This window comes from Leptosomus discolor, chromosome 2 (genome assembly GCF_034619465.1).
Source record: "Leptosomus discolor isolate bLepDis1 chromosome 2, bLepDis1.hap2, whole genome shotgun sequence".
Classification (NCBI taxonomy): Eukaryota; Metazoa; Chordata; class Aves; order Leptosomiformes; family Leptosomidae; genus Leptosomus; species Leptosomus discolor.
Genome location: NC_141392.1, coordinates 53682028 through 53694286, shown reverse-complemented (window position 1 = coordinate 53694286; position 12259 = coordinate 53682028).

The following is a 12259-nucleotide window of genomic DNA, read 5'->3' as shown; positions in this document are numbered from 1 at the left end:
AATCTGTGCTGGGACTTGCATACCAACAAGCTTACGCCACATCAGGCCAAAGAGAAAAGTGCATTTCAAAGTCAAAGGTCCACAGTTTCTGAGCTTCAGACTCTCCATTTAAAATCCACAGACTTCTAATTTAATTTGGATATGTCAGTCTGAATCACTCTAGCTGAACTTGCCAGACAGGGACTTATGTAAGTGTGAAGAGACAGACGGTATCTTGGAAGTACGGGATTTAATACAGATAAACTAGATAGGTCTGCTTAATTAGATTGTAATGAACAAACAGGACAAAGACTTTAACTAGAAGTCACTGTACCTTATAGAGAAAGATTTGGTACTCTGTTTGTGGGCAATATGGCAGCTAAAGCATCAGCTAGCTGGAATTTCCTAGTGATTTTCAAGGACAGCTCTGCATAAAGCCATCTGCAGGAATCCAGCCTGGTACCACAGAAAACTGGTAACACCTACATATGGAAAGGAAGTTCTTGCCATGCCGATGAGGGAAAGATACTCCTGCTCCCTCCTGCCATCTCAGCTTTCAGGTTGGAGATGTGGGTCAGTAATCCCTTATGCCGCAAATTTCAGTTACAAAAGGAACAAGTAACTCGTGAAGATTCAAAGTTCACTCTCAGACTGGACTATGAAACAACACATCTCTGCACTGCTCAGAGGGAAACCTGCAACTACCTAGTCATTTCTGAAACTTCCTCAATGACTACAGTTAGCACTGAAGAAAACAGCTCTGTATTTACTGTCTGTTACTTGTATCCTTCATTTCACCACATACTCCCCTTCTAGATATTTTGTAAAACAAAAAGAAGAAAAAAAAAATCATATTTAAAATTGCAAATCTCAGAAATGGAAAAGGACAGCAGTCTTTCCAAAACGGGAATATTTTACACATGGCTAAAGAATCAATGGAGGTTTTACAAATATCAGTTTATGTGTAACAAATATCTAACACATTTTAAAGAACTTTTCCAATGCTCAAAAAAAACCCCAAAATAATGGATCAAAAGTGTGACTTATGCTGAATACCCCAGAACGTCACCTTTCCAATGCACAGTCTATTGCTTTTTATGTAAGACTGTATACAAGAAACTTTATCAGCTTCCATAAATACGTATTTTTGAAGACTGCAATAGCAAATAAAGAATAGGAGAATGGAATACCTTAAAGATTTTATGGTGACCTTTAGCTGAAATGATCTCATTTTCTACGCTGCACCTTCTTTATGCATTTACATTTGTTCAGGATGAATGGAAAGGATGACTTAAAATCACCGCCATCAGACTGGTCGGTTTTTATTCACTTTGCTCTCACTATACATGGGCATAAAACTCAGAGGTGTCATCTAGGGGAACTTCAGGCCTGTTGTTCTAGTTTCACAATCATTATTTTGATTATTTTTCTAAATGTAGGTAATGTGACAGAATAGCACATCATTGCATAGTTAATAAAATAATGGAAGATGCATTTTTTTTAAAGGGGTTTAGAAGAAAAGATGCACCTCAAAGTGGATCTGTGGTTTGACGTACGCTGAGCTGCAGAGATGTGCATGAGTGAATTCAAAGGGACTGAGGTGCCATGGCTTTGCCCTCTTTCAGATTTTAATTGTCTTGCCTGGATTATATAGTGTATAAGCACCACGGACTGAGCGAAGTGAGTGAACCGGTTCATAGACCCAAGCAAACCTGGTCTAGATTCATACTATGCTGAATGAGTGATAAAGAGGTGTTGGCAATGCTCTGCATCCTGTAAACAGCCATTAAAAATAGTGCACACTGAAAAAGGAAAAGGGAGCAGATATATTGTGGTGGGTTAACTCTGGCTGGATGCCTGGTGCCCATCAAAACTGCTCTATCACTTCCCCTCCTCAACTGGACAGGGGAGAGTAAACATAACAAAAGGCTTGTGGGTTGAGATAAGGACAGGGAGATCACTCAGCAATTACCATCACCAGCAAATCATACTTGACTTCGGGAACTTACTCTACTTTATTACCAATCAAATCAGAGTAGAAACCAAATCTTAAAAACACCATCCTCCCACCTCTTCCTTCTTCCCAGGCTTAACTTTATTCCTTCTTCCCCTTCCTTCTTCACTGATCTTGATGTCTGCAGAGTTGTTTCTCTCACATATTCTCACTCCTCTCTCCAGCTGCAATTGCTGCAGTGCAGGTTTTTTCCCCCTTCTTAAATACCTTATCCCAGAGGTGCTACCACCATCACTGATGAGCTTGGCCTTGGCCAGCGGCGGGTCCATCTTGGAGCCGGCTGGCATTGGATCTATGGGACATAGGGGAAACTTCTAGCAGCTTCTCACAGAAGCCACCTCTGTAGTCCCCCTGCTACCAAAACCTTGCCATGCAAACCCAATACATATGTATTTTTATAACACTGCTTACATATTTATATCTGTGCAGTTTACACATTCTTCATGCTTTGGTCTGAACCCAATGGTTCAGTCAAGGAAACAAATACTAGTTAATTATTAATTTTTAAGACACGGCTATTACTTAAAGCAAGACATACAGAACAAGAAGCTGATACCCAGAAATGGCATGAGGCTATGGCGTACAAACTTGGCTCTTCAAACTATTTGCAAATGGCTTGATGCATTTGTGTGAAAACTTGATACTCAAAAGGACCACACCTACGAAATCAGAGGTAGTCCAGAGCATTTGAAAAAATAGTTCCACTAAGTGTTTACACATGTTCTGACATCTTCTGTACTATACTAAAAACAAGAACAATATCAAAGTACATATGTTTCTTTTAAGTACTTCTTTTATTTATAGTCCTCATGAGGAATTGCCTTGATAACAGAATTTGCACACAGACTTTATCATTTTGACTTTCTATCGAGGCAAAGCACTTCTGGAAGCATTTCATTACTTCAGTATCTATTAGAATCATTGTTATAACTCTCTTTCCTGTCACTTCCCTGACAGTACGCTGCTGTGGTTTTGGTGACACATTAATTGCTTTTTCTCTGTGGTTTCCTTCTGGTGAAGTGGCTGCACTGTCTCACTGGCCCACTGCCATTTCATGGATGCCAAGATCTTGATCCTGACCTGAGGTGCCTGGCTCCTCAGCCACTAGCTATAACTGGCTGGTCCTTAGGGTGTTTCAAATCCCAGTTCCTCCAGAATCAGTCTTTCTTACTCTCGTCCAGCCATGCAACTCTACTTGACTTAGCATTGGATTTATCACAGAAATTGCCTTTATTAATGCAGGAAAACAAACATCAAGCATAACACCACCCTTGGTGATGAAATGGCTGAGGTCCAGCTGATCCAGCACTTTGAATTCATTGACTCTGAATGCTGGTTCTCAGTAAGTATGTTCAAATGCTTTCTATCTTGCATTTCCATCAGTTATTTGCCTTTTGCCACCCATTTTCTAACTAGGCAATACTCCATTTATATCTCCAGTCCACTTATATTTAATGGCCCATGTTTGGTTCATGTACTAGATCTCAGAACTTCAAACATCATACTTGGACATTTACTCTTCTGTGTATCTTCCTTATATGCTGTTACAAATTTTTTGGTTCTTGCTGAGCAAAACATAGTTATAAGACACTATCAGATCCTGATTTTCCATAAACATTGGAGTAACAAATGTTCTGAAATACCAAACCCTCTCATATGCTTTGAATTAGATGTTAGGATGCACCTAAACCCATTGGTTTCTTTAAAAAATCTGACTCACTGTCTGTAGCCATGGGATTGAACTGAAAATGATCAAAAAGGAAGGCCAGAAGCAGTGAAGAAAACCCAAAGAGAAGAACCTCACATAGTCTTAATTAAAGTACACTTTTATTTTTCTTGTCTAAGGAAATAAAGCCTGCGTGTTTACTGTGGCTACTGCCTTCTCAGCCCCCCGGCAACATGCCAAAAACTACTCAGTCTGTAATTGGGGGAAAAAAAATCACTGGAATTTTAAAAAGGCTTGAAAATAAATACATTTGTTCAAGTTTTTGAAGATCAGTAGTTGACTAGAAGAAGTAGACCTACATAAATACCCATCCTGGGAGAAAGGCAGGTGAAATAACCAGCAGTAGCAAACAGGTGCCCAGCCACAGAATGGGGTGTCTCTGCCCTGGTGAGTACAACTGGGTACTCAACAGAGATGATTTTCAGAGGTGGAGGATGAAGCGATCATTAGGCAGACTGATATGTGCCTAGTTACTAGGGTTGGGTAGGAAAGTGGGCTCCTCCTGGAACTATTAACTCCCTCACGCACGCAAATCACATGTATAGATTACTAATTGTAACTCACAAGGTGATTCTTGAAACTTGATTAGCAATGAATGGATCAAGGGACAGGAAGAATACATGGCGGAGGTGCTGTGTGGTCATACTGTAAATAAAACGCATAGGCAATCAACACCTGCCTCACTAAGAAAACTCACTTAATGGAAAATTTCTAAACAGCAGTTAGTTGTATTGTTTAGAGATCATCCACAAATTCATGATACTGAGTTTAAAACAAAGCGTCCTTGTATTTTTCAAATTATCTGTACAAGCCTGGTGTGCAAGCACATATTAATTTCAAGGCAGAGCCTTTTATTTTTATTTTAGAGGACATTTTCTTGATAACTATAGCATGTACTTGCTTTATAGCATATGCTTGGTTTTGTTTTTGTTTTCTTTTTTCTTGGCAACAGATTCTAAAAAGATTCTTTTTTCATCATCATTGCACTTTTTCTTTAGCTGCAAACCATAAATCCCCAATAAATTACCCCAAACCAGCTCAATTGATTTGACAGCTGCTGTCACTACAGTAATAGGCAGCTATTGATTTCCACGTCTTTATTTAAATTCAGCAGACACTTGCTAGTGCTGCATATAAACATCTTAATTCCTATTGTGTTTCTGATTTCTAAACGGTACCTGCACTTAGTGTGTCTTCTTTGCCTTGTGTTCAGATCTCAGGAAACTGGCTTTTTTCAAATCTATTATCAGATCTCTCAGCCTAATTGAACCTCTTATGTCCTAGCTGGCTTTATGTTCCTCTAAATTCCAACTACTGTCAACAAAGGAAGCAAAGCTGCACATTGTTCTTTCTTCTTACTCTCCTTTATGAGACAATGTAGTATATGCTACTCAAGTCATTTATACAACATTTTCAGCCTATTTTCCAAATCATCCCAAAATTTGAATGTTCAGCCTACATCTGTGTGAAAAGTCTTCCCCGTTTGCTTTCATTTTGTGGCTGCATGAAAACAGACTGACGACACATGTACAGAACATAATCCCAAAGTGTATTTGGACATATGCTTAACTCCCCTCTCATTTAACACAGTTTTTAAGTTTGTGCCCTCACAGTTTTCTTTTTAGAAATTGAGGAGGGTAAGGAGAGGAATTCAAGGATATGTGGTGAGAAGACCGCCTTCAGCTTCTGTTGTCTAGTTCATTTTTAATTTTGTTTTTTTGTTCCTAATGCAGTAAAAGCCTCATGAATAAATAAATTTAAAAAAAGTCTGCCCAGTGAACATTCAGAGAAACTACTATACTACGAAGGGAGCATCACACACATTTTCCATGCAGCATAGCTATGATTCACACTCATGTATATACCATCTAGTTCAAGACCCCCATAGCTGAGGAGAGAGACACCATGGCCTGTTTTTTGCTGCAAGGAAGACCAGATGCTGCAAGACCAGAGTTCACATTGGCTCCTTGAGGTTGCAGGGTACATATGAGAGTGTGGAAAGGGTATTAGAAAAGAGTGTCTCAACATTTCACGGTTGTAAATTGTACTTTTTAGGATGCTGAGATTAAACTGTTTTATCTCTTTGCCCATTTGAGCTGTCTTGGTTGGAGATACAAAATGTGGGTGAAAGGAAGCTGTTAGTTTGATGCTGGTTTTAATTTTATTGTGTAGCTAATGCATTCAGAAACCTTTTCTTTGAAGGCAATATGCATTCAATGCTGTTAAACAGTATCACATCTTTATACAGTTTATGGGATAACTCTGATTAGATGCAGTTCTTACTCTGTGGACAGAAGTGTATAACACCTACAATAATGACAGCGCTATATTGGAAGTTGACTATTCAGGAGTAAGCTATATGCTTAGCATATAATACTTTAGGGCTTTGAGATAGGGAAGTGTCTGCATTTGAAGAATAAAGACCACTTTAGAGCAGATTGTCCTTTATGTTACTTCACATTGCATATACCTTAATGATCACTCAAATTGAAGTTCTCTTGCTCCTAACAACATTAACTTCACCAGAATCCCTCAGAAATGCAAGGCATGAATGGAGAAGAATCAGTTTAGCTCCGCAGGGAACCACCTTGCTTGTGCAGAAGCAGATGTGGAAGGTGCGTATTGACTGGGAAAGGTGGCACCAAAACGTCAAACCACACCAAACTCTCATCATGCAAACCAAACCCAAGCCTGAACAGTTTCAGCTAGACCCAATCAGGCAGAACTGGAAAATGTGACTGCCTGGGCAGGACCCTCCTAGGAAGGCTCTCAAGTTGCAAGAAGCTGGGACAAAAAATCTGTGAGGTTTTGCTTGGTGTGGACACTGCCCCTTTTTTCCCCATCTCAAACGATAGTGTTTATTTGTTCTTCCAAACAAGGAACAAAATTTTGAAAAAACACCAGCAGCTGCAAGTAATTCTTTCAGAGTTAGCAGGGTAGCAAAGCAAAACTTGGCATCCAGGGCTAAAGCACTTTCGGTGGATAGCTTATAAATAATGGTACGTGGCTGGTTCTCTGAAAATAACCTAACCTTTCTTGTGTTACCAGCAATGTCTATCTTCAGGTCTTCTGACACCACGCTCATTAACAACACATTGACCTTCGGGCCAGCAGCGAGTGCAGGAATCTTGCCTGACCCCTCTCTCTTCATCAGACGCTACCAGCAGCTGTGCATAGCACTGCCACATGTCTAAGCATTTGGGTTAAAACTGGATATTGTGGGTATCTCACACTGGGTTAATCTTTTCTGGAAGACTTCCTGACAAATGCTGTTTCCAAGTACAGGAGAAAGGAAAAACCATTCTTTGCCTGTAGAAGCATCCTTGCTGCTCTCCTTGTGCAGCAGCCGTCGTAGGGCTCCCTGGGGGCCAGTGGCAGAGGGGGCTCCCCATGGGGGTGCGTCAGGGCAGGGCCTGGCAGCCAGGGCCCATCCCACCTCCAGTCTGGAGTGGGGCAGCCAGGGGCAGAGCCCCGGGGGGTGGCCAAGTAGGAACAGTCAGGGCTGGTGGTGCCCCCAGGACCCTGACAGAAATACACTGACTTATGCTTTGGGCAGGAGCCACAGCTGTTGCAATTCGTGATAAGCGGTAAACAAGATGCTTATCAAGCCAGAAGATAAGCATTCCTTGTTTTGCTGGTATCTCTACACACAACATCATAGTATCGTTATTTATATGTTATAACACCTTAATCATTTATCACATTCCATCTGTGCTGCAGGCCCGGGACTTCATCTATTAGGAACATCTGCAGGTCCATAAGCATCCTAGGAGAATACTTTCTGCAATGTTTCTGTATTCTGTTCCGACTGCCTAGAGAAACAAAATGAAGTTAATGAAAAGTAATACTTTGTTGGAAAAAAAGGAAAAGATTTATTTTGGTCTGACCCCATTACTTTCTCTCACAATCATTTTTCAAATAAAAGCCTGTTCTCCCATCTCTTTGCACCTCCCAATTACCTCCACAATTAAGAAGGTTTATTTTTGCTCAAGCAGGGGTGTGAGAATAATATTTCACTGTTTTATTGTGTTGCAAGGTGGTTTTTTTCCCTGAGACCGTGTTCAGTGAGGCACTCATTTCTGCTGACTCATTTCCCCAGCCAGAGAAGGTAGATGTTACCACCCCCAGCTAAGAAGCATCACCAATCCCGTGGCACAAAGATAGGACACCATGTAAGGAAAATGCCTTAGAACATAACAAGTCAAAAAAGAAAACCCCTCAGAGTACTGAAAGCAGGAAGGAGATCAGGTTGAAGCATTGTTTATTATGGAAATTTGCGTACAGACATTGTTACTGTAGTGCTACGTAACAGATTCTGCATCTAGCCTACTGAGAGTACAGGACACATGGAATTAATTTTTGTTACTGTTTTACAACTAGAACATAATCCATGCAGCTGGGTTTGATTGGATGGGGAAAGGCAAAGTAGAGACTAACAAAAAGATAATTCAGATATTGGAGATATTAAAGAAAAATATTAAAATTCAACTACAAATTTCTGTAATTGGAAAAGGTGACTATGTATAGAAGCACAAAAATAAAGTACTTAAATTGCTTGCACCAATTTTATTGGTTATAAACCACAAACTAGAGCTGCTGAATTACTCAGGGCACTCCATCAGTCCCCACTAGGTTGGGCTCCCCATGGAACCATGTAGAAAACCAAAACCAAACACACATTTGGGGCCCCAAACAAACTTCTCATTGCTCATTGCATTTCCAAGTTTTAGGCCAAAGACGTGCAAAACCATAGTTTGATTAATAAAAGCATAAGTGTATATACTATTGGAAGTGCAATGACATTTACATCCAGAGAAAATATTCTTTCTTATTATTTAATGTTGCTGCCTTAGTCAGTTAATACCTCAGGCCAAAGTAAAAGGTCAGCTCAGGGATGCTTCAGGCTCCTCTCCACTAGAGACTTGCTGCAGAGATCCACAGTGCCCCAGACAGCGGGGGTCTAAAGGCTTCCGGCCCCTTCACATTTCTCCCTAAACAGCAGCATCAGCCTTGTTCTACCACACTCTGGCCTCTCCTGTTCCAGACTTACTGTGCCTTTCAGAAAAAAAAAAGTTACAGGGGACCAGATCCCATTGCATTAGCAGCACAAAGCAGCCAGTTCTGCTGCCCAGCCGAGAACCGCCTCGCTGTAATTCCCTGGTGGCGCGGTGCCGCACAGCAGCTACCTACGCCCTACACCGCGGACAGAAATATCCCTACGTCTTCCATCAGAAGTGCTGTCTGGCACTCACTACACCCAGATAAGGCGTAACTACCCTGGAGCACCGGGTAGTTCGCTGACAGCTTTGCAATACTCCTCAGCTGTTCCATGCCCTGTGCAGCCCGTGATTCGGCAGTGCCTGCTCCCTCAGCTCCGAATCAGAACAAATGCTGGGTGGTGCGGAGTACACACCCTACCCCCGCGCAAAACCAGGCACTTTTCTGAGCCAGTGTAATCGCCCAGGTGGGCTCCAAGGTGAATTTTGGACAGATAATTAAATATAATGCTCCTCTAAAGAGAATGATTATTAGTCTTCTGCCATGAACCTACATCAACCCCTATGAACTCATTTTAACGTCAAACCTTGTTAAACTTGAAGAAAACATCTTTGAAGGCAGATTTTCGTCTGTGTCAAACACACACATTGGTTTGTGGCTTGAGTACTGCAGATCTTTCTGTACTTCTAATTGTATAGATCAAGGAAATAACATCCCCGATGAAGTTCATCTTTTCTTTCACAGAAAATACAAACACCGTTTCTCACTTCCATATGAGGAAAGTGGCCAAAAGAAAATTGTCCCGGAAGACTGCACATCTTTGTTTCAACTGGAATTTGCATTGCCTTTTTATCCACAGTGCAGACCACAGATAGGAATTTTGCATGAAGAAGTTTTGGTTAGCTTAATTTTTATACTAGAGAGTCAGCTATGGATTCAAATCTTTTCTAAATCTTCTCTTGCCAGAGTGTGAAAATAAAGATTTTTCACGCCAAGAAAGGTATCTCTGACAGATAATGTCTGAAACACCTGTCTGTTTTGAGCGTCCTTTACCTCTCCTCCAAACCACTGTGCCACGTATTATGTTACAAACATCTATATTTTGAGACTAAATTTCCAAATGCTTTTACTGATTTTATTATAAACATTTTATTTACTTAATTCTAGTTTTATCAGAGGGCTTGCTTTTTCTCAGGAACTGCAAACTTCTCCTGTACATATTTTTGTTATCAAAAAAAAAAAAAAAAAAAAAAAAAAGGCTTATAAAAGCAATATTAAAGCAATGAAAACACTTTATTTAGGTATATATTTAAATAACTCCAAGAACTGGATTCCAAATCCTACATTGTAACTCTAGACGATGTCCTAGATGCAATGACATGGTTATTTTTTTTTCTGCTCTATATTTAGACAGTCTTTTTAACCGTCCTTTCCTCTTGGAAAAATGGAGATGGGCTTAACTCCCACCAGTGACTGATCAGCTGCTACTGCCAGTCCTGAGGTCAGGTATATCACCTGGTTTTCACAAAACCAGCACGTAGCTCAGCTGAGCGGCAGATGGACAAGGGTGTATAAGAATTATGCATACACGTGAGCTGAGACAGATGGCCTGAGGAGTGTCATTCCACGGGGTGCAGACAGATTCCTCCAGGAGATGCTGTGTCAAGAGGCAGAAGGGCACGAGCGATATATTGAACTTCGCTATTTTGAAGAAACAGAACCGATGCCCCGAAGAAGTGAAAAAAGAGAGGCTTGCCATCCCGTGGCTCCATGGTATTGTTCCCTGCATGCCAGGGAGTTAGCCTACTGGCTTACAGGATTGCTTTTGGCACACAAAAATACTCTGCTCTTTGTAGCTCTCTGAAATATATTTAACTCTTCTCCTCTTTTGCCTGAAGCAGTATTATGCACTGTGGATGGTAGCAATTATATGATAACACTTCAGAAGTCCCACTATGATAGCTAAATTATTTTAAAACAGCAAACACTAAGGAAGTTGGGTACAGCTGAACCTACAAACACAGTTTCCTACCAGGGCACAGGTACTGACCACGAGTTTACGGATCTGGAACAGACTGGAGCCATATTATGCCTCCACTGGGGTCCATCTTCTCATTTCTATCATATGGTGATTTTTATCTATAGAACTAAAAAGATTTTTCCTATTAGTTAACTAACCAATTAACATGGTGAGTGGTTTTCCACCTAGTTTGCTGAGGCACACAGATGCCCAGTTAGCTCTTCAGCATAATGTACAATCACTGTAGTGCAGGGAATATAATCTATCTGCCCTCAGTTTTATTCTTTTGCTGCAACCGTTCACATTTCCTGCCACCAGAACCAAACTTGAGACAAATACAGTTTTTATTTTCTTTAGAAAATTTCTGCTTGCCTTTGGAACTCAAGTATGGGTGGAATGGACTCTCAAGTATCACGTTGACTGATGCGCTGATTCCTCTTCTCCATCCTCCCTCAAAAAAAGAAGCCCTTTACAAAGTAGCATGTCTCCTGCTTTTATTTGCTTACTCTTTCTGGGATTTAAGAGTTGCTACCGAGAGCAAGGGGAATTTTTATCCATAGGCAAGGGAGGCTATATTCTCAAGTGTGGTCAAAAAAAACACACGGTCTCACTTCATGTCATATTCTCTTCTCTTTATACTGTTCCTTTCTATTTCATTAAATTAAATGACAATTATCTTCTTTCATGCATTCAAGTTCTTTAGAACAGGAGGGAAATTACTAGGTACTAATCACTAGGATCCTTAGTCATTAGCTGCTGAATAGAAATGGGCATTCTTCCACTTGCTCTTGACCCTTATTTCAAAATATAGCTCGTTTATCCTGAGAACTAAGGAAGGTATTTCCTACAGAATGGAGATGAGAGAAAAAGAGAGGCTCAGACAGAAATCATTATGCAGAACAGGCACCCTCCTGGTGCCATTGTATTTTCCCCTCTTCTGAAAGCAGAAAGGTTCCTTTCTTGCTTACTAATTTTTATGACATCCAGATGAGAAAATAAAGTTCACCTTCACAAGTGCTTTACATTAGAAGTCTTAAAAATCCACCATCACTACCAAAGAAAGCACAAATCCCAACCCTGGAGAGGAAATCATTAAACAGAAGACATGCACAACATAGAAATACAAAAGTTAACTAAAAGAGAAGGACTCACTAAGAGATTCACAGCCCTTAGACTGTGAACAGAGCTCGCTGAAGCATGGACTGTTGCCTGCCATTTCTATATGGATTCTTGAAGTGTATGCTGCTGGGCTGGTTTCTAATAATGGTTGACTACCATCTGCCATGGGTTTTTCTTTCATTCTCTTACCACAGGAGAATATGTGATGTAATGTTTTGGTTCAGTCACTTTTGACTGCTCTTTTTTGTGCTGCCGTATATTTGTATTGGAGAAGTCTGAGTCAAAGAAGTGCTCTTGGGGCTTTTAGTGGGAAAGAAGTAGTGTTTTGATGGTCACCAGTTCCTGGGGAAGCTAGGGTAGGGGCTACGTAACACAGTCACTGCTAGAGCATTACATCTGTAAT